General features: G+C 38.9%; 1 protein-coding gene and 1 long non-coding RNA gene across 3 annotated transcripts in view; both read right to left on the bottom strand.

Annotated features, from left to right (window-relative positions):
• Positions 1–24,845, bottom strand: part of nkx2.2a (NK2 homeobox 2a) — a 53,732-nt gene that overhangs the window by 15,277 nt on the left and 13,610 nt on the right. The gene's annotated exons all lie outside the window — the stretch shown is intronic.
• Positions 2,052–3,880, bottom strand: LOC109616691. The gene is made up of 4 exons (XR_002197935.2): positions 3,813–3,880; positions 2,986–3,043; positions 2,676–2,703; positions 2,052–2,246 (listed from the first exon to the last, which is right to left on the bottom strand). It is a non-coding gene; the product is annotated as an uncharacterized LOC109616691 (long non-coding RNA).

Below are 24,845 nucleotides of genomic sequence, written 5' to 3'. Positions count from 1 at the left end.
AATACCCTTGAAAACAACATCAAGTGCACAATGGTGGAAAATGTAGGCTATCTAATTGTCATACTTAGAGTATAAGTAGTTATATCTTAATAGAAAATTGTTGATTGATGATATACTTATTAAAAGTGGAAGACAGAGTAAAATGCTTGCCTACTGTAATAATCTTAAATTTTACATTGCAATACAGAATTTGAATTTGAAGCTACCTTGTTAAAGGGATACTGTGTGATTTTGAAATTTGGGGTAATTTCCTACATAGACTAAGATGACCTGATGGATACAATTTATGTCTCTATGTGCAGTCTAAAGATTTTTTTGTTGTTGTTAATTTCTGCTTTTGTTGCTTGGGGTGGAACAGTTTAAATTACTACAATTGGACGATACTAAAATGTTAATTCCAGGCTGGGACAGAGGTGAATAATGGCCTGTTGTGAAAAATGGGCCTTCAAAAACAACTCAAGGTAAATGGATTCCAACCAAATATGAAACTATTGTTTTAATATAATTGAGCATACCACAAATAACGTACGCAACTGCTTGTTTTTCATACAACAATCTATATTTTTTCAAACAGTAAAATGTACATTACCACACTTTTATCAGAATGTTTATCATAATCCATCATTTAAATAAAATACTTGTTTTTTTAAGAGGAAAATGGTAAGTTCCTGTCTCTCGCATCCACAAGGGGAATAACAGAAGTTTTATTTAAAACAGTAGATAGACTTAGTAGCAAACTAAATAACTATCTAGCTACAACTTCTGATTTTGGAATTGCAGTTTTATAGCCTATTCTGCCTACACTGTAAATCCGAGTAAGTTACCAGAACTAAAAAAAAATGTCCAGAACTTAAAAGGTGACTTGCTACTTGCACCTTTTGATAACAGTTAAATTAAAGTACTAATTTAGCTCAACTCAAATATTTGCAGTTAATATGACTTACAGTTTTCTGTGAAGGGAACTCAATTCATTTTAGTTATTATGACTTAAAGTTTCGAGTTTTCAAACTACTGGAATAAGTTCACAGAACTTTTAAAAAATAAGTACACAACCACACCATTTTATGTTAACAAAACTCAATGTTTATTATATTATGTTGTCATTGTACACCTTAGTCAAATATGTTGAGTTTGTTTACTTAAAATATTTGAGGCAATTGATTGCCTCAATTACATTGAGTTTAACAAACTTAATATTTCTAAAAGTCATGAACGTCTGCTACTGAACAGTATTTTCTTGCCTGCTCGTTTTTAGCACACTGCAATGTTAAAATTAAATAGAAAAATAAATAAACATTTATTAATTAAAATAAATAGTAATTTAATAATAACAAAATCTTTTTTATGAAGAAACTCAAAATTCTGATTCTAGCCTTCCAAATGTGTTCCTGGTCACTTAAGGCCCTTGGAAATAGGTATTTATCACACATTTCTGATATTGACCAGAAAACTAATCAGATAGTCAGGAAAATAATCTGAGTAATCAAAAACAATAATAAATATTATCAAATAATACCAAAATGAAATTCTTTCATTACAGCTATAAATGAAAAAACACTGTGCTTTTGGCATCCTGGCTAATTCCTGAGTAAGACAACAGGGCATTTGGATGAAATTACAAAAATTCTATAGCCTGTAATAACATTTTCACTTAAAACTCTAAAATGTACATTTAATACATTAACCAGTATCAAAAGCACAGTGAAATGAGGGTCATCCTGCGCAGGCCACAATGGTTGAGAAAAACATTAAAACATACAAAACATTAGTGTTACTTTTGCATCATATTAATGAGAACAAAGGCATATTGTGTAGTTTGGGCCTATTGGCTGAACACCTGCAAAGTAGTGCAGTATCTTTTTGAGGCATTATTTAGACAAAAGGACATAATGTTCAACTAGCCTTTTATAATGCTTTAGCCTTCTTTCAGATGAGTTTCTACATCCAAGTCATTCTTGAGGGTCTGCAACCTGGGTGACAGTTTACCACTATCTAGACCAAGTAAAATCTTTTGAGTGAATTCAAGTGTTTGTCAGTGCTTTGGGATAGCTGAGGTGTAGTGCATAGATCAGTCCAAAGATTACCAGGAAGGCATCGCCAAGTCTGGGGAGGCTAACCACGGCATCACTTTCAACAACAACAGAGATTCTCACAGGGTGGTAGTGAACTGGACTTGTGTCATGGTCACTAATGACAGTAAGGAGGCCCACTGCAACACCATCAAGCTCTGGCTCATCAGACTCGTCCTGAATGAATGAAAAATTTAGTATTGATTGGTCTGTAGGCGGTGCTTTTACACCGGTTGATCTCAAATCTCCCAACATAACCTGCTCCCAACCAGGTTAGGTGTTCAGCATAAGTTACCACAGCGTTTGAACCGGGTAACAACTGATCCACCGTCTTGATACACAAAACCCTGAATTGAACCTGAAGTTACCTTGTTAACGCCAAATCTTGCTGCATAGTACAGGCCTCTGGGTCTCATTGTAAGAGGTGAAAAACATAAGATCCATGTTCTGACAAATGAGTACTCAGTGCATTAAGTGTCCGAAATGTACAAATGCAATCAGTGTAGAGGCATGGAAGAGGGCTGATTCTGGAATAGTGGCTGTGCTGCAGTCTGTAGTGTCTAAATAACAGTATTCAGGAGGTGAAAGAAGCTGTGCACAACTTACACTTCCAGATCATTTTGGAACCAGAAACCTAAAAGACAGAGAAAAAAATGACAATGTTTAGAAAACATTTAAAACAGAGTTGCTTATACTCACTACTTAATATAACTACAAGTTAATTACTACTAGCTTACCAAAACATGATCATGGACTACAGCTAACACTGCTTTAAAATGACAAACAATTTGTTTTTACATAATACACTTTTCCTCAAAACAATTTGTTTTATGTAACACTATAGATGGAAAATAGCATAAGTAAACTTACTAGTTTTTAACATGTTGTTAAGAAGAATTCACATTCATAGGATTACCTGCCATCTTTATCACATCTCCAGTTATCTTCCTTAACTCTGTCTTAACTTCTTGAAACTGGAACACAGAGATGCAAAGGCATAAACTGAAAAATTAAAAGCATTCAAAGAGTGTCAAATTATAAATACTTCCATTTATAAATGTTCCCTGTTAATGATCTTTTCATTTGTCAAGTGTCAAGCTACTAAAGCCATCAAGCAAAATAATCTCATTCTCATCTTTGTCATGAAAAGCAGCTTGCCTCCAGTTTGGAACCGACGCAGCAGAAGTGGAATTTGGCGGGAACGGGTAGTTGACTATGTTCTGTTAACAGCAATCTCCGTGTCTCAGTCTGCTCACACAGAATTTCAACTAGCGTCGCTAGAAGCTACAGAGAACGCGGAATTGCAGTGTAGAACTCAGTTTGAGCTTAAAGAGGCCCTATTATGCTCATTCACGCTCTTTTAATATGATATTGGACCTTAGCGGGGCACTACGGAAAGTTTCCATCAACAAAAAACTGAACTATGGGGTAGTTAGTGCTTCTACTAACGACTAATTTTCTAACACCACATTTAAGCGGGGAATGAGCGTGTGATTCATCTGTCGTCAAACTCTTCAGTGAGTCTGGTAGTGGTAGGTCGCTAGTTGTGCTGCTGGAGTGTGTAACGTTATTGGTCGCGCTAAGTGGCTATAGCCCTTTAGCAGCTAGCTAACCTATATCTGACTTAACTTCACTCGTGAGAAGCCAGTGAAGGGCGTGGGCTCGGAGAAGGTCTACGCTCTCTGAGACAAACACATAAACTAATGTATAAAAGAAGTAAAGTGAACATTAAATTAAACTTACATTAAGTCCAGTGATGCTGACTGTTGCCGCGTGGGTAGTAACTTTCTACGCCTTCTTTTGCTTCCCGCCTTCTACGACCGATTGTAAACTGTTCTTCTTCTGTTTTTTTCCAAACAGTGGTAAGGAATCAGTGTAGTATGCACATTAGCGCCGCATTCTGCTTCGGAGGTTGCTCTGAATAAAAAAATATCCCTGCAGCTGCTCAACACTTAAGTGAAAAATTAAAATTATATAGGCTGCATTAAATTGATGACATTAAAATACAAAAAATTAATAAAATGAATACATTTTGTCTACCACTTCATGTCTAATGCATTTCAGACCATTTCCCCCAATCAAATTATTACTGTTTTAATAGGCTATGATTGCAATTTATTTGTTATGATTGATTTTACTTATTTGGTGAAGCACTTTGAGATTTTATTGTACTTAGCATGTGCTATATAAATTAAGTTTATTTTTAATTCATCCCTATTTGAAACAATAGAAATAACAGGACTTTATCATTCTTAGCATGTAATTACTTAATTCTATTAAGTTGTACTTAAGTTATGTTTTTAAGTTATGCTTACTTATACAAAAAAATAGTTAAATTTAATCAAAAATTATTAATTATAGTTACTCAAAAAGGAAGAACATGTTACCCCAACTTGACCTAATTAAGTTAGTAGAACTGTATCTAAAACTTTGAGTATACATTGCTTAATTTATTTAATTACTTTGAATGTTTGGGTTTAAAGTGTATGGTATAACAATTACCTAACCTAACAATAACCTGTTTTGCCTTGGAGCTAAGAAGATAACGGTTAACTAGCTTGGCATTTTAGCTAACCTTATACAAGTACTGTGTGGCTCGGAATTTCTGTTTTATAGCCTATTCTGCCCATAGTATAACTATAACTGAGCAAAAAAATGCTTTTGGTATACTTTCCCATGCTTGTGTGGCGCCGGACAGAGATATATTATGGGTAGATTAGTTCTAGTACTAGTTAGCTAGCTTGCTACTCATGCAGAGATTACATGGGGGAGAAATATGGCCAACAGCTACATTTTCAGATCCATTTTAGCCTAAGTAATCCTCCATTGCTTGAAAGTGATGCCTATATTTGTATGCAGAACTTCCCAATCCCAATTTCATTTCAAGGCAAAAATAATCAATAGGAAATCATTGGGAAGACAACTGTGTGTAACTATTTGTGAAATACTAAATTTTAAATAGTCTTCCTAATAGCATTTATATTATAATTAGCATTTTTTGGCATTTGTATGATGGACATTTTGCAAATGGCACCTTTAAAATACAGTGTATACGTTCCTTTACATAACTGCAAGTGTGTGTGATTAGTAATTAGAGGGTCCCCAATTTGTAGGCTACATCTCACTGCACTACTATCAACTGTTTTTCACTGACTAAATTTACAAACATCATAAATAACAAGCATGTACTACTTGGGGTAAAAATGCAGGGTGGTCTTAAATATAGCATGTTTCAAAATGTTAATGTTGCATACACGTTACTGCAGATGTTGTTAAATGTTTTTGTAACTCCTTAACAATGTACTCTACTTCATGAAGTAACTTGAACAAACACAACATTTTATGTGTTTCCATTTTGAATTTGTTTCCATTGTTGTAAATTAGGTCTCAGTGGATTTCTCTGTACAAATAAAGGTAAATACAAACATGAAAGCTTACGTGAGTACAAATGTACAAGTTCATACCATTCCAATTAGCACTTCGCAATTTTTTTTTTCTCCAAATGTCAAGTAAACATGATGTGAATAATAAAACGTTCAGCTCTGTACATGGGAAAGCAGTGTGGACAGAATGAGTGTATGCTCGTGGGCAAATCTGAGTGAGTGTGCCTGAGTGTGTCTGAGTGTGACGGTCAATGAGACTGTGTGTGCGTCCATAGAGTGTGTATGTGGTGAGTGTACGTGAATGAGATTGAGCGTTTTGTGTGTGAGTGTTGCATGAGGCCTGGAGGTGAAATCATTTTTCTCCATCTCTCCATCCTGGTTATGATACTCCTGAGCAGTGTCCCTGTCTGTTAGATGGTGACAGCTAAAACGACCCATGACACAGGCGGATGAGCTGGCTTACTATAATATTTTTTTTTTAAAACAGGCAGTCCCCTGGTTTTAATTTTGATTTCTCATTCATCCGTTGAAGAGAAAATCCAACCATTTTAGGGCATTAGACTGTACTGAATTCAGCAATGAGCACTCACCCCATCAGTCACACCTGATGACCAGTGCCTCTCTCCGCATCGCAGGGCGTCTGTGCATGTACGTGTGGGCTACGAGATGTAGTCGGTCACAGCACAGTCACACCACAAGATCCAATCCAGATACATCACCCATAGAGCACAATGGAGGAAGGCAGGAGGGCCTACAAGGATGTAACCCTCACCTTGAACCAGACAGCTCCTTGAAGATGGAAGCATTACCCATCTGCACATTTCTGAAGCCTTTTGATTAACGATGTGTCCAAAATAAAAGCAGAAAAGGGAAAGTGCAATTTAGAAATGTCTACGTGGCTTTTACAGATGGGCAGCCAAAATGTCAGGATAATTAAGTTGTAGATATTCTTTTATAAGAGCCTGTGATGGCAATTATGATGTTTTGTGGAGAGGTGAAAACTTTTTTCAAAGGCAATGAAGATAGATAGAAATCCATTACAGGAGGTAATCAAATTGGACTCCCATTATAAAAAATTGAAAGGATGCTTTAATAAGGAGATATCAATTGAAGAATAAACCTCCAAGGGCAAATGAATAACTGAGAACTCATCTTGAATTGGTCGTCTTGTTGGTTTATATGAATAAAACTCCATTATAAAGGTAAGGCCCATCCACATTTTCCTTTGACTGGATGGAAAGGCCCTCTTGAGTTAGGGTTTCAGAAGGCAAGGGGAGTTATAATATCGACAAAAAAGAACAATTTCTGTGTTTATAAGCGACCTAAATATCTTGCTTAAACATTTGCACATGCAATGTACAACACGACTACATATTCCACTGTAAGTCCAATGAAATGTAGACAGTTGAATAAAAATAATAATTAATGTAGACAAATACCTTTTCACTCTCTTTAGTTTGAGAGTCTTATGTTTTATTTTTCGTTTTAAATGTTTACTTCGCCAACAATTTTACAAGCGCACGTGTAATGGACTACACATATAATGGACTAGTTGTTGCCAGCAGTCAACTCAGGTTGAAAATAAGCCATTATTTGCGTGATCGAAATTGTCCTCAAACCAACACAGGCATAATGCAGCCATGAAAGGTTATGAATAACTTACATTCCAGCGATTGTGGACATTTGCCCTGGGAAGATAGATTTTCTGCACATATGGCATCTCAATGTCTATTACAGGACCCGAGTTAGGTAAGTAAACTATTAAAACTTTCTTTTTCATCACTGCTGCATAGCAATCTTCCAGTATAATCACAATGTATTGGGATATACAGAGAACTAAGCGATATCTGTGTCACTCAGGGCTTACAGTCCAGACCGTACTGCTCTCTGCTCCCCTCTCTGTCGCCATCTAATGGTGGGAGCGTAGTCCACTGAGCCCTGGAGCCGGCTGAGGAAGTGTAGCAGAATAGCAGCAGCTACAGCAGCACATCCTCTCCTCTCGGGTAATTACTTCTTTTATCCCGGAACCACCGACAGCTACTTTCACATTGGACATCCAGCCGTCCTAATGGCCCATTATTTAAATAAATGGGGGTAACAGTGTGGGGTTGGTGACCCCCTCAGAGCCAGCAAGCCTCTCCATGCAGGCACACCTGCTGAGACAAGGTAACGTTTATAACTGACACCTTCACGGGCCCGAATAAAATGACTGGCAGGGTCAGTGCTGGAGGAGCGCACAGGGCCTGTCATATTGCAAACACATCCATTTGCTCTTGTGGTTGCCAGGCTACCAACTAATATAGGGTGACCAAGCATGCGTCAGGAAAACAGAAGTAAGATGTTGACTTTCAGATAAGTACCTCTTCAAATTAAACAGAGACATCACATTGCATTCAAAATAAAATTTCCAGAGGTCGACTTTAAATGGCTCCCATTTGGTTAAAAAAAATCCTTGCGGTCTTTAACTCTTGAAAATCCCTGAATTTGCATACCTGTTGTGTTAGTTCGGGCCAATTAATCATTAATGTTTTAATTGCGTAAAATGAAGGGGATAATATCATTCTAGCGTATTTTTTTAGTCTGTGTGTTCATGTCGACTGCACACTCGGATGTCTCCTTATTAAAGTACACAAAAAGATAATTATGTCCTTTGCTGTCTAAATATTGTTATGGCGCCGCTCAAGGGAATCATTGTTGAATTGGACGCAGGAGAGGGTTAGGCCTCTTAGGCTAATGTGATCGGTCACACACACCAGTTGGCAGGCCATGTCCGCTCCCACTCTCACTGTTCCCAAGTCAAGGTTCAGGAAAATTGTTTTGATGGTGCTGATTGCATCCCTGTCCGCACTCACCATGATGAAAGTTGTCCTTTGGGCCTGTTGGGAAGGAGCCAAATCTGAGGCAGGGCCAGAGGGATGCACAGAACACAATGCAAACAACACTCCATTGACTGTTTCTGAAGTCAAAGGGGCCCGTTTACCCTTAAAATGAAGTTATAAATTGATAACAATATGCATGATTGGGAAAATACCACCCAAACTCCTTTTGATTGCCAGTTCCCATGAGCGCACTGGATCTCTATCTACCAGGTAACCGTTGGGGTTTGTCTGTGTTGAGGTGGGGGTGTGGGGGGAGGGACATAAAAAACCCTTTCTAGGTTCAGGAGTCGGTTGCGTGATGAGGCCTTTTCTCACCAGCGCTCCCACGAAACTCCCATCACCTGGAAAGGCCACAGTGAATGGAGAGGCTGGTGTCACAGAGGAGGAGGTATTGATTGACCAGAAGAAGCAGAGGGCGATGCAATTAAGAGACAGAAGACACACAGTGTCAAAGACTATGTACAGAAAGAGACTCCACAGTGGAGCTACACAAAGAGCAGGCCAGGGTCCATTCAGGACCTTGTTGTTCCACCTTGGCATGGGCTCTTCTTCAAGTATGGGGGATGGGGTTGGAGGGAGGGAATGGGGAGGGTGGGTGTCCAGAAGAGGACACTGGATGTTGCTAGGATGTCACTGAGTGGCTGAAGAGAGCAGGACTCCTGTTGTCTGGAACTATCAGGGTGTCAGGTAATTACCAGCGATAAACGACTCAAGAGGGGTAACAGGAGACTACCTCTCACAAAACATTCTCTACTTTCTCCTTCTCCTTTTCCTTTCGCTTGAATGCTGTGTAGGAGTAACAAGGAGACAGACTGACAACATGTGATGCGTCTCTACACCCTTTCTTTGCCTGAGTTTAAGGAATATATGGGTCTAGACTGTGAATCGTTGATGTCGACTATAAATGCATTTAACGCAAGACCCACCTATGTTTGCCATTAGTTAGCATTAATTAGGTACGAGTGAATTATTCGTGCTTGCGGGTACATCCTTCATTTGAGAGAATCGGCTATTCTCTGACATAAGGATTTAAGAGTGCAGAGTAGTTGAATCTATTAAAGTTATATTAGAGAGGTAAAGTATGAACTGAGTGGTGTATATTCTTAAATCTGCAGACAGATTTGAATAGGAATTGGCCAGACTGCATTTACACACAGACATCCGCAGTGGACTTTTTTTTTTACAAATGCCTTTTCCCTTGGCATTCAAAATATTTTGTGGGATGTAATGTGAAAATAGCCCAAGCCCGCAATGTTGAGACAGCAGGGCAGAGAGAGACAGAGAGGTTTTTTTCTTCGACATAGTTAATAATTGATTTCAAATATTAATTTAGTTAACATTTGTACACTGCATGTTACCTGTTCATTGTTGTTGTTCATTTGACTTGATTTGGTAAGGTTTACATAAGTTTCACATGCCAAAAAAGCCCTATTGATGTGAATTGAAAGACATTGAGTAAAAGAGTGAAAGAGAAAGAAGAGAGAGAAAGAAACAGAGACAGACAGAAAGGGAAAGAAAAATTGATAGGCGATAGTTTTGTTTTAATGGTGGCAGATCAATGGGCTTCGACATCCTAATTCTCAACAGTAATAGCAATATAAATCTGGCTTGGCAGTAATACACATGCCAATCATAAGGGCTGATTTACAGCTCTGGTCACTCAGCCCATGACTACATGTTTTCTTTAGGTTAATTGAAAGTGACAAAAAATATATTAGCTTATACTTTTTTGTTGCCTTCAGTATTTTGAAGTAACTATCGGGGCTTGACTGGGGCTTGAAGTAACCATCAGCAACTATCTGGCAACAAAATCCGTAATCAGTAGTAACCTCCAACATCTATGAAAGTTATTAAAAGACCAATAACCATCCCTATTTCAAAGACCATCATCATCTGAGGTTGCCTTTGCTAACTGGATACAAGACTTGAGTCATCTCAACTAAGCAAGTTGTTGTTTTTGTGAGGATACCTGGCTAATGTTAGCATTGGAATTGGATAGCTAACAAATATTGCCAACTGGATAGCCCAGCTCCCCATGAATACATCTCCTTTTTTTTTAAACATACTAACTTCAAGTCATGGCCAACTGCTTCCACTCACTACCAAATTAAGAAATGTGTCATGAAACACGTGGTCAAAAAAAAAGTACAAGGGAGTAGCTTGTGCATCATCACTGCTGTGTAACAGATGCACGTAACTCACCAAGAGATACTACAACAAAGATTTCTCAAAACCTTGAGTAGAATAAATGTATCTATTACTGTACCTTGCATTGTGGTAAGAATGAAATCCAGGACCTTGTTTCAGAAGTGGCTTTTTTACGTTATCATTCATTGATTGCCCTGTTCCTCAAAACACTCCTGTTTTCTCTGATTCTTCTTTTTCGTTCATTCCTCAAAGTGCCAGTTCGAGCATTCCTAAGAATTTGAAAGTGAATTTAATTTACATCCAAGTTTAGTTTATACATGCAGAATCGCTTTTGTCTGGCTGGATTCCTGTTAACTTACCATCTTTTTGCTAAAAGGAAACATTATTCTGAATTATGCATCCTAACAGTAATGATTTTTTTCATACCACATCTACAAGAAGATACAAGTATTTTGTCTCTATCTCTCATTTGATACTGCAGCTTGCAGATATGCTTTTTATCAAGTCCCAACTGCTTTTTGTCTATACCTGTGGCCGAAATTAATACTTTCTTCAGAAAGTATTAATTTCCCTTTACTTTCTCTACAATTTTATAATATAGAATACATTTTCAATCTGTACAGTTTTTTTTTGCCATCCATCTACTCAGAATAACCCATAATGACAAAGTGAAAACAAAGTGAAATTTGGGCCAAATTATTACTAATAAAATATCTCATGTAGATCAAAATTCAGACCCTTTTTTCAATACTTTGTAGAAGCTCCATATCTTTACCAGCTTTGCATACCTGGGTTTGGGCAGTTTCTTCCATTCTTCCTATAGTAGGTCCTCTCAAGCTCAGTCAGATTGGATTGGAAGCATTGATGAACTGCAATCTTCAGGACCTTCGATGGGCATCAAGTTTGTGGTTGTGCCACTCAAGGACATTCACCGACTTGTCCCTAAGCTACACCAATGTTGTCTTGGCTGTGTGCCTCAGGTCTAAAACGTGAATCTTTACCCTAGTCAAATGTTTTCTTCGAGGACCTCTCTGTATTTTCAAATCTTAACACTCTGCCAGTCCCTGCCAGTGAGATGCATCCCGAGGTTGGGTGATTCTTCCATTTCTGTAGGGAAACTCTGAAGTTCTGTTAGAGGAGCCTTTGAGTTCTTGCATGGTTACTTATTTTGTCTGGATAAATAACTCTAGAAAGATGTTAGTAGTTCCAGACTACTTCCATCTGAAATTGATGGAGCTCAATATGCTCCTAGGAAGTTTCAGTTCTTTAGCAATTTTTCATAACCTTACCCAAATCTTTGCATCAACACCACTCTATCTTAGAAGTCTACAGAGAGTTACTTGAACTTCATAGCTTGGTATTTGCTTTGACTGCAAATGCACTGTGAAATGTGAGGCTTTATATAAGACAGGTGTGTGCCTTTCTAAATCCTGTCCAATCAATTGCATTTGCCACTCCTCTCAAGAATGAACAAAGCACACAGGACGCATCTGAGCTAAATTTAGAGTGTCATGGCAAAGGGTTTGAATACCTACGTACATTATTTTTAATTTGTTGTATTTATTCCACTTTGTTGTTATGGAGTTATGTGTGTAGATTGATGGTAATTTGTATAGACTTACCATCAATCTACACACAAAGAAATTAATGGTAAGTCTATAACACAAAAAAACTTTCCGAAGACACTGTACAAATTAGGATCTGATTCAATATATTACTACAGTGCAAATGATGGAGGACACTGTGTTCTTTGGTACCCATCGCTACATCTGTGCCTCAGCACAATCTTGTGTCTGAGCTCAACGGACAATTCCTTTGCCAAATTGCTTGGTTTTTCTTTAACATGCACTGTCAACTTAAGTTAGGATAATAGTAGCAGGCCACTCAATACTTCAGGAATCCTCTAGAGCAATGAAATTGCCACTTTACCATGCAATGTAGAGTAGTCACAGTAGTCCTACTCAGCCCTAATATGCCAAGAGGTGACAGAAAAAATCCCTTAAGATGCTGGTCTTATTTCTGGAGCCCTCACATGTTTGATATTTGAATTTGTAAGGCAGAAGAAAAAGAATGGGCGTGTGTCTGAACCTGGATGGACTAGCTTAAACATCAGTCTGTAAGGCAGCAGAGAAGGGCACCTCACCAAAAAGGACAGACTAACCCTAGATTTGGCATACTGTATAGGCTACGACAGCACACACTAGGGCATAAACACTAGGGCATAAACACTAGGCCATAAATACTTGGGCATGGACACAAGGGCATAGAAACTAGGGGACAGACACTAGGGCATAGACACTAGACACACTGGGCCTCCCATGTACTCACAGACACACTAGACCTTCCATGTACTCACAGACACACTGGGCCTTCAATGCACTTACAGACACACTGGGCCTTTGATGTACTCACAGACACACTGGGATTCCATGCACTTACAGACACACTGGGCTTTCTATGTACTTACAGACAGACTGGGCCTCCCATGTACTCACAGACACACTAGGCCTTCCATGTACTCACAGACACACTGGGCCTTCAATGCACTTACAGACACACTAGGCCTTCCATGTACTCACAGACAGACTGGGCCTCCCATGTACTCACAGACACACTAGGCCTTCCATGTACTCACAAACACAATGGGTCCTGTTGGCCCAGTCAACTCCTGGCATGATGTGTTTGATCCCCAACTTCTCCTGGCGACAAAACCACCCTCCACTTCAGGTGGGGTCACCTGTCAGGTGGGGTTAAACCCCCCTCCTCCACACACAGTCTCTCTGACTGTACCCATGATAGCAATGATATTGAGCTCATCCGTCACCCAGGTGTCAAGCTGAATGTGATCTGATGCTAATGTCTCTCCTCTTCTGTGTTTCTTCATCAAATGGAGGCCACTGTCTGCCTGTCCCCGGGAACTAATTTGCATTTTCTCATTAGCCAGCCACTTTTATCATTCAAATTTGTACATTATCGTTCTTCCTCTCCACATGCATGGTCCCAGACAACAAAGAGAAGCTAGAGGCAGCCAACGAGGGCCGCACAACCCCTTCAAAGGCAACCTGAAGATCCAGAAGGACCCCACCAAAAAGGGTTTATTCTCTTTGTTTCATGTACACTAGATTCACATTTATACCAATAGCTACAGTGGCACAAACACAACCTTGACTGCTACATAAGCATTGCACCAACGCCCCCAAGGAAGAAGGCTGTCAGGTTCTACAACCTTCCAAGGGCACCCAGTAGACCCAGCCCCGCCTCTGCCCTTAATCAATTGTGCAGTGTCTGGTCCCACTGTCTCGCCCTGTTATACTACAAATACTCTACATGAAGTCTACCATTTGGCCATGACTTTAAAAGATATTTAGTTAACTATCATTTACCCACATTTTATTGCGTTCCCAGCATTGTTCAACACTAAGAATGTTCATGTTATCAGTCTTAATTTGAATAACCTCCTCACGCCAGTCTTTTTGCAAACATGAACATGGAAACATGAATCAAGTGCACTCATCATGTTCTGCACACACTGGCACTGCCTTGCAAGCAAGGAAGTAATTCACCACTCACCCAATGGCGTACGTATTCCAAACTGATATTAATTAAACATCTCTGGCTCAGACCAGCCCAGGCAACTACCGAATTCAATCATTTTTAAATGTCCATTAACTCCTGTGTCACACTCCTGTGTGAAAAACAAAGACACACCCCAAAAAAACACATATTCTTGAAAATAGGTGGTCAAATAGTAAATGAAATAGTTCCAGATATTCCAGTCAGGTAGCTAGCTAGCTAGCTGCAATATCTTGTCAGAGAGCTAATTAGATCAGTGCAATATTTCTGGTTATGTAGCTAGATGCTGAGCCAATGGTACAATACCTTCATAACTAGTAAACAGGTTAGTTAATATGCCAAACAAATATTTAGCCAGGCAATTATATATTCTCCTACATGCTGTAAATGGTCCAAGACATTTGGATTAAAAAACCCAATAGTAGCTAATATTCTTCTTCTAATATTCTGTATTTAATCAGAATATTAAATTAATGTGGCAAAATACAAAAAAATATAATTCTCATGTTAATAAGATTATACTTTTAAACTGCTTTCCAAAGAGTAGTGAAAGAGATGAAGGACATATTGGTGATAAAGGCAGGCAATGCAGGAAGAGACAGAAAGAGGAGAGAGGTTAGGGCTTTGGTAAAGCAATTCATATATTTTTTGATAATGAAGGCATACATATGTTTGCTTAGTCAATTAAAGTGGGTAAATAAAGGAGATCTAGTCAAATATTTATACTTTCAAACTTGACTTTACAGAGTAGAATGCCTCTTTTGAAAACAATGGGTGCTGTTATAAAGGGATTTCCAGTCGACAGATCGCTGACGTCAGGCAGAGGTGCCCACGCACCTTGGGATCAGCGTAACCCATATGCACTCTTTTCAAGCATTTTCAATAAACAGCTGTTCAGGAGCCAAATAAGATGCCTCTTTCAGGTGTATGGAACTCCAAGAGCCGGGTCATGAAAAACACTTGGAATGGCCATCACTAATGCTCAGTTAGAAATGCTATACTGCTCTGAAAGTAAGCCGTGATAAAGGCTGACCAAAGAGAACTTTCAATTCATTCATTTATCTTGCACAATACATAAAACTACTACCGTGGTGGTCTTGGGAACTGTATAAAAACATACCAGGGCGAACCCCATTACAAACATGCTTTAACATGTGAATTACATGTGTGTGGACGGATGATCGTTTTGGACAAAAACAATGTATACACATTGCTGTGGGTTGATTGAATGAATCCCAGACTTTGAAGATTTAGCTTCAATCTAAAGGTGAGATGGGATGAGGTTAGGTCTGTTAGGGTGGGAGAAATCCCCAATGTCTTTCAAGAATAAATATATTTTTAATTTGAGCTCTTTTATTAACCAGCAAAATCACTTCAAAATGAATAGCACATTATTAAGTCTTCTAGTGGCTCTTACTGCGCTTTATCATGGGTTTGTATCAGTGTGCAATTCATCTCTAGCCATTCTTCACTCCAAATATGTTTTATATGAGGCCCCATTTATCATAAGCTGTCAGCTCTTAACTGTATCATTATTCAGTGTAGAGTTATAAATTGGAATCATTAAACAGTTTTTCATATAATCTGATGCAATAACTGCTCCCACTTTATTGGCTTGTGAAAAGAAAATAGTAAATACAATTGTCTGTCAAGATTTGGGAGAGATAGCTCTTCCCGGACTGAAATGAAATTAGGTCTGCAGAGCAGGCAGGATCAATGTCAGCAGATTTGTACTGTGTTCGCTGTGGAGGAAACAGACCTCTGTGAACTTCTGAGAAATACCTTGTTTAAATGTCAGTATTTCAAATGAAATACAAACATTGTGATTTCTACCTAAATAAACATATTCAGAATAGATTACCTTCCATCAGATGGTCATGACAAAGAACTTGGTTCTAGAAAGGTCTGCAACTCAACCTTCTGATAAAAATAGCAGTAAATTGCTATTTTACAAACTGATGATATTGATAATATCAGGACACAAAGTGCATGATATTATTAATAACATTATTTCAACAAAAGCAAGGAAATAGGGATTGAAATAATTTGAATAATCTTTACATTTAGTAAAATCAGACAGTACCTACAGTAATATTCCATCTTTCTTTTAATGACAAAGGAAACTTCATTGTACTTGAGTTGGAACCATTTTCTGGGTCCTCTGGAAAATGCACAGGCACCATTCTTGCATATTTAACTACCTCCAACTACCTCCAAGACAGATGTGATTGCTTCTCTTGTGATTTTGTATTCCTTTATATTTAGAGCTGTAGATCCACTTGGAACCTGGTACAAAATGTCCCAAAACAGGTCCTCTATCAGAGGAACTTTTAGAAAGAGTTTCTTGAAATCTTAACAATGAGTCTAAACAACACAACACACCCCCAAAACAATTTTTGCTGAAACGCCCACCTACCATCCCCGACCACATAGCCCTTTCAAACAGCCACTGTACTTAACTGTTATCATGTTCAAAACTGCCCCTGGTGTCGGGTTTCCGATGATAGCTGAATGGCACTTCTCATATGTTGACACAGAACGTAATCATTAAGGACCAATAGCACTGGGATGTGTTGATATTGAATAGAACTACTGACATGCTCATACTGAACATAATCATGTTTTCCAAAATAGTCAAGTATATACGTAATTCCTGCGATGCTACGCTGGAGAGGTGAGATAAGATGTGGGACCAAGCTGAACATAAATCTAAAGCAAAGCAATGTTGCAGCAAGCGTAACCAAATTAAGCTCATCATAGCTTCCAACCACTGCTGGATTGGCTCTTCATAGCAATTCATACTCTGGTTGCTAGATTGTTTACAATCACATGAGATTAGAACCAGAATAAAGAGTTCAGCAGTCTCTCCTTAAAAACTAACAGCAGGTGAATCTTCCCAATTCTTAAGAAATTCTAAAGATGCTTTTGCATGATTGACCCTATTGACAGGCACTGTTAAATGCGAGACCTTGTGTAGACAGGCGTGCGTCTTTCAAAATGTATGGGACTCCATAAATTCTACAAACATCCCATGGATGATCAAAGACAGAATGTATCTGAACATAATTTGGAGCATGTCAAAGGTCTGAATATTAATGCTCATGAGATTAGATTCAGTTTGACAAGTGCAGCAGTTTGAAATGAGTGAAAAGACATGGTGTGGTTTCATTTTGTCACCAGTGATTGTAAAGGTAAGTTAAAGATGCATTCTGGGACCGTAACAAATAATAATGAAAAATGTAAACCTCCCATTATGGTCTGGATTTGTAATATGATTTTTTTGTACGTGCAAAATGTATATGTAGAATCACTAACATACCAAAATGAACCATATAATGCCAATGAAAACAAACACTCACTAAAAGGATTATTAGGAACACCATACTAATACTGTGTTTGACCCCTTTTCGCCTTCAGAACTGCCTTAATTCCACGTGGCATTGATTCAACAAGGTGCTGAAAGCATTCTTTAGAAATGTTGGCCCATATTGATAGGATAGCATCTTGCAGTTGATGGAGATTTGTGGGATGCACATCCAGGGCACGAAGCTCCCGTTCCACCACATCCCAAAGATGCTCTATTGGGTTGAGATCTGGTGACTGTGGGGGCCATTTCAGTACAGTGAACTCATTGTCATGTTCAAGAAACCAATTTGAAATGATTCGAGCTTCGTGACATGGTGCATTATCCTGCTGGAAGTAACCATCAGAGGATGGGTACATGGTGGTCATAAAGGGATGGACATGGTCAGAAACAATGCTCAGGTAGGCCGTGGCATTTAAACGATGCCCAATTGGCACTAAGGGGCCTAAAGTGTGCCAAGAAAATATCCCCCACACCATTACACCACCACCACCAGCCTGCACAGTGGTAACAAGACATGATGGATCCATGTTCTCATTCTGTTTACGCCAAATTCTGATTCTACCATCTGAATGTCTCAACAGAAATCAAGACTCATCAAACCAGGCAACATTCGTCCAGTCTTCAACTGTCCAATTTTGTTGAGCTCGTGCAAATTGTAGCCTCTTTTTCCTATTTGTAGTGGAGATGAGTGGTACCCGGTGGGGTCTTCTGCTGTTGTAGCCCATCCGCCTCAAGGTTGTGCGTGTTGTGGCTTCACAAATGCTTTGCTGCATACCTCGGTTGTAACGAGTGGTTATTTCAGTCAAAGTTGCTCTTCTATCAGCTTGAATCAGTCGGCCCCTTCTCCTCTGACCTCTAGCATCAACAAGGCATTTTCGCCCCCAGGACTGCCGCATACTGGATGTTTTTCCCTTTTCACACCATTTTTTGTAAACCCTAGAAATGGTTGTGCGTGAAAATCCCAGTAACTGAGCAGATTGTGAAATACTCAGACCAGCCCGTCTGGCACCAACAACCATGCCACGCTCAAAATTGCTTAAATCACCTTTCTTTCCCATTCTGACATTCAGTTTGGAGTTCAGGAGATTGTCTTGACCAGGACCACACCCCTAAATGCATTGAAGCAACTGCCATGTGATTGGTTGATTAGATAATTGCATTAATTGAACAGGTGTTCCTAATAATCCTTTAGGTGAGTGTATAAATACATTTGCAAACATCTCATAACCTATTTTTGCTTGTCATTATGGGGTATCGTGTACAGAATGATGGGGATTTTTTTTTTATAGAATCAACTGGCAATTGAGTGTCATCTCAATGTAATTTTGCCCAAGTTTGCCCTCATCTGTAGTCAGACAGGTATTACATGCCACCAGAAGTAAGAGTAATCCTGTGTGGCTCAGGTAGTAGAGTATGAAGTTTGCAAATGCTAGGGTTGTGGATTCAAGTCCCAAGGGGACCAATATGTAAGCAGTTGCTGTTGTTATGTTCTTCTTTTTTTCATCTTCTGAATGACTTAAAGCGGAACAATAAAGCCATTTAAATCCTTACTATACCAACCTTAAAAATAATTAGAGTTGACAATATTAATGTCTTCAGATGAATAAACGTCATTCTGAAAGAATATTTGACACAATATTGGAATAGTGCACAATCATAATGTGGATAAAGTCAGGAAAAAAAGCTGCCTGCGTGCCCCAGGTGCAAACAAAGCTTTAAAGCGTTGCCTTCAGGCTCTGTAAAGCTGGGTGAAGACTGCCACCCTCTGGTTTAACATTAAACTCATTGTGCTTTCTTCCCAGTTACTTTCTGTTATTCACTTTCTGATGTAATTTATAATCTTTGTTCAAATAAAGCCTATGCTCAGATTTAAAGGCAGGAGGATATAGAGGCGTAGATGAAAGGAGATTATCAGGTGCATAACATCTGACACTATTCAGGTATGACCAATTTCTCCATTGTATGGTGCATGCTGCCATCTACTGGTCTTGGGAGAGAGTGAGATACGTCACAGGGGCCCCAAGTCCTGTGTGGGTCAGAAGGAAAGTGTTCATTTATTGGTTTTGTTCAGATATGGATAATTTACATAGCAGGGGCCGGCTCTATTTCACTTCAGGGGAAGTATAGGTCGTGTTCTTCTCTCCAGGGGTTGTTGACACCTGATAGATAGGATGTTGTGATGACCCTGTCAAAATCATGTCAAACTAGGTCACCAGGAGGGATTCGTCAATGAGGTTGGAAATCTCAAATAGAACATTAAAATTGTGGGATCCCACAATGGTGCTGCTTAAGAGCTCAGTGATTTAGGTTACCTGAATCCATCCGACAATGGGAAGTACACATGTCACATGCTTCCTGTATGTAAAAAGATGTTTAAGAAGGAAACTTCCACTCCAGACCAAACGGTGGTGCTTTTGCACCAGTTAGGAATGAGCCAGGCGTTTTAACAAGAATATCGCTCTAGGAGTATTGTGAATGTTTTGGTGTTCTTTGCAAATCAATCATCAACGAATTGAAATAATAATAGATTATGAAATATATCACTATGTTGTGGAGGGGATCCTACATAATCTGAGTCCAGACCAGATTGTGTTTTTGCCTATCCACAATGGATTTGCAAAAGAGCACAAATCGACTGACACCCAGGTTAGGTCCTATCAAAATGAATGGCACATTTTCTATGACATTAAACTATTAACATATATAGCATTGTGATTAGGGTGAATACCTGAGACCTTATGCACTATTTGTCCCATCTAGACATCATTTGTCTTTAATTAACAATGTTACAAAGTTTATAATATCCCATCTAATATAGAAACAAGTATTTGATGATAAAGTTGCAATGTGTTAAATGATAACTAGTTCATCAAGCGGAGATGTCAATGGTAGTAAAGTCTAGTAAGGCCATGAACCTTTCCATTCTTATTCTGTTTGAGGAATTCCAGTGTTGGTGTGTTGCCAGAATATCCTTTATTCATCCTTATTCGGGCCCTTATTTCCACCTGCATGTTTAGGGTGTTTATATGTAAACTGGTATGGGGTTGGGTGGGGCAGCTCAGGACCTCTTTAATGTTAGGGAGCAACACTCTCTTTCGTGCTGTCTGCCTGTCACGCAAACACACACACACACGAATACAAAAACATATGCAAACTCTCTCTTTTGCACTGTTTCTCACACAAAGGGATGACTGATGCTGGGGAATTTTATGACAAATGAAAACAAACTGTTCTGCACACCCCTTTAGTACAATGTTAATTGACAATGGCTTCAGCGTCCATTAAAGTGTATCAGAGAATTCAGTTAAAGTAGTTCATCTAAAAGGTCTCATGGACAGTCCTCCCTGGTGAGTCTGCCGAAGGCTAATGTCTCTGTATGGAGGAAAATGAAGAAAAGTAGATGAGGTGTTGCATTGTCCTTCAGCTGAAAGTTGACATATTCTGCTTTGTGAATGAATAGAACATGTTGTGGACGCTTTTCATGCTAGATTGACTTTACTTCACTAGGAACAATCAAAATCAGTCTTTGTAGGTGAAAAGACAAGCTCAAGCTCAGGTTGTCTCTGCCAGGAATGAGACGGCATGTAACCTTCTCTGGTACTTTCCTGTTCACCTGTGGCCTGCTCCTTGTAGAGGGGCTTATTCTGCAACCGTGTCATCACTTAGCACCGCGATATCAACAGCATCTCTGCTATCTACATTCTCCAAGAGAACTTGATATGACCCAAAGTGAAGTGGAGGGGGGGGGGTGGATGCCTGTATGTCTGCCAAGTTAAGGAGACAAGACTTAAAGACACAGTTCAAAGGGCTTCGGCGATCACGGCTTGTCCCACCTTGGCTGAGCAGGGCCCAGTAAAAGTTTTAAGCCACTGAGTTTAATGATGTTCCACCTCTGTAAATTTCTACCACATAGTAGGTTTAAAGCACCACTTCCATGAACAAAACTTGAACAAAGTTTGCACATTTGAAATGGGAAGGCAACATATTTAAACGTTTTACAAAGTTCCACATCCTCTAATTTTCAAAGTATTTCTTTATTTAACTTTTTCTTAAAAAAGATCATATGCTTTTGTTTTTTTTAATGTGTGAGGATAAAAAAAACAAAAAACGTTTAAAGCCAGCCAATCAAATGTGTCCTCAGAACCTGCTTGTGCTTGTTTTGGCTCAATTTCCGAAAAGCGGGGGTGAAACAGCTACTGAAAGAATTAATCATCTGAAGACAAGGAGACAGTGACCAAGCTTTTTCTAGCTTTAAGTAAAACATTTTAACTCTAGAATGCTAATAATGTCACAGTTGATTTGGGATGGCTACCTCTAAAGACTGTGTATCACTTTCAACCCGTTTGTCCAGTTCTGAAGTCAACCCAGTCAGGCGAATAGCCTATTATCTAAATACAACTCAAGCAGTCGAAATGCGAACCGAAATACATTAGTAAAACTAAAATAGTCAGTGTTTGAACGTGTACATGTTAGGTATGGACTATACCGGGGTACTCCGTATTACTTCCAAAATACATCTAGACAAGCATTTATTGGCATTTTAATTCTGTAAATGTGCAACTCTATCAACTGTATATTTATGTATATTATTTATATATTTTACCACTCATATGGAATCTTGTCTTGTGCTCACCACTGTTATATTTTACTGTATGTGTGTGATTAATTTAAATAGATTGAATGTATTCTGTCCCTATATTTTCAACCAGAATCAGCACCAGTATATTATGTGAAAGTCTATGTACATTAAGAATAAAGGCTATTCTAAATCTGGTATTCATGTGAATTGTTTCAAAATGAATGTCATTGAGCTTTATCATTTTATTCTCACATATTAATTAAGGAATATTTTGATATTCTGTAATTGCTCTAACTGAATGGTAATTCATAGACCCTGTTGTTTCTCTCTATACACATGTATGCCAACAGGAAGTGTAGGGGTTTCATTTTGGCCTTCTATCCTAAACTGTCCTGTAACACAAATGTAGATAGACTCTCTATTTGTTTAGATTGATAATTAAGGCCCATTATCATTTTCATCTGTAGCTGTACACTCTACTATGTTTGGGCATTGCTACATGGCGGAAGAGAAACGAGATACACAGCACAGAAGGCTTGCTGCTCTCTGCTAGGCTCTGAGGTTGCGGGCCCATCTCCATTGGGAATAGGTGGTCTTTTTGGGTCTGGCATCCGTTCAAGCCTCTCTGGCAGTATTCCTAAAATGTTTCCCTGGCAAACGAGGCAATCCTCTGTGTTATGTTGAAGGTAGACCACAGATGAAGCCCAGCCTAACTTGGCTTATCCTGTTATAAAGCAGATCATTTGCACTGTGATCAATTTTCTGAGCACTGCAGACCTCGAGACGTCCTTGTCGGGTCAGGTATCTCTTCTCACTATACACATTTACATATGCAATGCGCAGAAGTTGTTCTTACACTGATGTCACTGCTGGCCGGTTCCAAATATACCACTGACTACAAGTACTGTGTTTCAAAACCGTAATATCAAGAGACATAATCAGCTCCACCACCAATCCCAACAATCATAATCAGCGGGAGCCGAAGCATCATCATCATCTTCATGATTGCAACAAGGAGAAGAACAGCCTTCCTCTTCAGGCCACAGGTTGCTCTAATCATCCAGCTGTGTATGATGAAGACCCAGTGCTCCACGTCATTCAGAAGTCCTTGCTGTTCCAATGAGTAATGGGAGCTCTGGAACAGTGTCCCTAGATCGCCTGCCAAGGAAAGATTTCAGTCTCCTTCATTTGATCCTGGGAACAATGCCGTCGTCTCTCCATTTGATGTAGTAGTACAAACGTTCTCTGTATCCCGTTGGGCAGAAGGTCTGGGACAGGTTCCTCTTTAAGGAGAGGCACTTGAGCATTGGGTTCCCCTTTTTCTGGTTCTTTTTGAGAATTAACATCAGGTTATGGCACATATTAAGGGGGCTTTGAATCATCCACGAACGTCTCTTTGAAATTATTTTTGCTATGTTTCAGAAAGAAGCTTTGATTAAACAACAGCAATGTTGACATCAACCTTCTCAACCAGTCACATTTTACCATCAACAGTGCTTCCTTACAACAGTTTGGAAGGTTGTCCAAACAAAAGGTATATACAATTAAGCTCGATGGCGTGATATTATTATTTGTTTATCCCTCCAAACAAATCATCTGTAAGCTAATTACAAGGTAGCATTCTTTAGGTTGTGGCAAAATAATTTCCTTGTGTTGCAAATTTCAGTTTTAGCTGTGAATCCTTCTAATTATACCGGATGAACATAAATCCCTCCTGATTTATCAAAACACTTTAAGCTATCTCATGTACTTAAGACACCTTTGACCAACCCTGTAATTATCACTACCTTTATTTAGACAGTGATTTCACATCAGGAAACTATAGATACCAAAAAAGTTAACAAAGTCTGATGCTCAACTCAGCTAATCTGAGACTATGCTGTCTAGGTATTGCAAACAAATTCTAGAGAACTTCCAACTGCTTAAGTAATATAAATAAAGTTTCAGGAAAAACAAGCAGGACGAGTTAACGGTACAGCATGCAATGTAAAAATCTTCATTAAAACAGGTGTGCACACAGATATCATTCAGGTTGTCATATACTTACCCTCCATTCATGTCAAATACATTTTTTGTGTTCAAACACCTTAATAGCCCCCTAACCTACACTATGTACATACAGCTCTGTTTGTAGACATTACACAATTTAAACTGGTGTCTCATTGCTCCTAGGGTAAGGTGATGGTTTATATACGTGCTGCATGTTTATAATCACACTACAACAATTGATTGGAATTTTTTAGCCCCCCAAAGCACTTTACAGAGTAAAGACTGAATATCTCTTCATCCACAGCCATGTTTAAGCACCCACCTGGGTAACGCATGGCAACCACTTGGGCCAGAACACCACATATCAGATATGAGAAAAAAGTTATGGAGTGTTGTTATGCAAGTCAGGAATGAGGGGAATGATTAGGTAGCCATGGTTAAAATAGGGCCAGGTTGGGAATTCAGCCATGACAAAGTTTTTCAAGTATATTAAAGGTTTACTCTTCTACGTTGAGAAACAGCTGTTCGGACCTGCAACCGGGTCGGATATGGCCAACTATACGCACCTGTGGTCTAGTATTTCTACAGTAAGTAGAGCAGGAGTTTTGTGAAAGCAGATTAGGAAATTTAGTTAGGATATCAAAACTTGCAAAACGCTGAATGTAACTCAGGGAAAACATATTAACCTCCCACATGGCCAATACAAAACACACAACCCCAAAGCAAAAAAAAAAATACGTTTGACAAACCTCTGTCATTCTGCACCAATGCCCCCCGCATTAGTAAATGTCTAACTGTCCATAAACTAATGGTTTCTGCATTATGTGCCCCTGGATGTCTATGCAGTGTGAGTGTGTG

The sequence above is a fragment of the Esox lucius genome, chromosome 15 (genome assembly GCF_011004845.1).
Source record: "Esox lucius isolate fEsoLuc1 chromosome 15, fEsoLuc1.pri, whole genome shotgun sequence".
NCBI classification, from domain to species: domain Eukaryota; kingdom Metazoa; phylum Chordata; class Actinopteri; order Esociformes; family Esocidae; genus Esox; species Esox lucius.
Note: the sequence above shows the minus strand (reverse complement) of the source record. Positions and strands in the feature narration are given on the sequence as shown.